Source organism: Carassius gibelio, chromosome A10 (assembly GCF_023724105.1).
Source record: "Carassius gibelio isolate Cgi1373 ecotype wild population from Czech Republic chromosome A10, carGib1.2-hapl.c, whole genome shotgun sequence".
Classification (NCBI taxonomy): Eukaryota; Metazoa; Chordata; class Actinopteri; order Cypriniformes; family Cyprinidae; genus Carassius; species Carassius gibelio.
This window is the reverse complement of record NC_068380.1, coordinates 27,296,363-27,297,538: the sequence shown is the minus strand read 5'-3', so window position 1 is coordinate 27,297,538 and position 1,176 is coordinate 27,296,363.

Genomic DNA, 1,176 nt, shown 5'->3' with positions numbered 1-1,176 from the left:
GGCTGGTTTAGTTTACACTCAAAGTAGATTGGTCTATCGAAGACCGTCAGTCACCGACGTGGCATCTCCGTTCCATCCTTCAGGGAACGAGGGTTACCATACGTAGACGTTTCTTAAGCAGCAAACCAGTATCTTAGTATGATTTCTTAAGTATCATGTGACAAGAATTAAGGGTAATTTACCCCATTAAATATGCAGATAAACTTAGCAGTTTGTTTGACACAATGGAAACCAAAAATGAGTATGACAGTCATAATTGTATGATTCAGTACAAAACTAGTAAAATGCAAGTACACATTATAGCAGTTTAGCTCCAACACTTATCAAAAACATCTGAACAAGTTAATCAAGATCTTCAAGATTGCTAGAAAGTTACAAGCAGGTGAGTTTGATCAATGTTGGAGCTACTCTTGGCCTAATGGATAGTAAGTTGGACTTGTACTCTGAAGGTTGCAGATTTGAGTTTCAAGTCTGGCAGGGATTGGAGGTGGGGAGAGTGAATAACCAGTACTCTGCCCAAATTCAATACAAAAAAGCAAGGCACCAAACCCCAAACTGCTCCCCGGAGTGCAGCATTGGCTGCCCACTGTCTTGTGTGTGTGTGTGTGTGTGTGTGTGTGCACTTGGATGGGTTAAATGCAGAGCACAAATTCTGAGTATGGGATGAAGTGACTTCACTTTATCATGCACAATTCAGCCACCTTGCAAAATAAGAAACTTGGTGTTAATATTTCCTACATGGCAAATAAAAATTTTTTTTTTCAATAAATAACTGGCAGAGGTTTGCAGTTCTTCATCCATATTGAACCTGCAGCAAAACATTAGCAACAACAAACAGTTTGATGCTACTAGCAAACCTTTGGTGAATATTTGTCAGTGCTGGCAAACAGCTTTAGCAAAGCTGTGGTGATCATGGACAATCTACTAGTCTAATGAAAACTTGCCTTAAATGTGAAACTGTCATGCTGTCTAGTCTCTGTTTCCCTGGGTGTCCACTAGTGGGCTCACTTCCCCTTAGGCACTTCACCGTAGGCACTAGAATTCCTCTAGTCTGGTCCTGTCTTCACAGTAATTGCACTCCTGTTAATTGCACCAGGTGCAGTCACTTTATTGTCATTAGCCTCCCTATAAATACTAGTCTTTCCCTGTTGTTTGTATGGAGTCCTTACCCTTCGT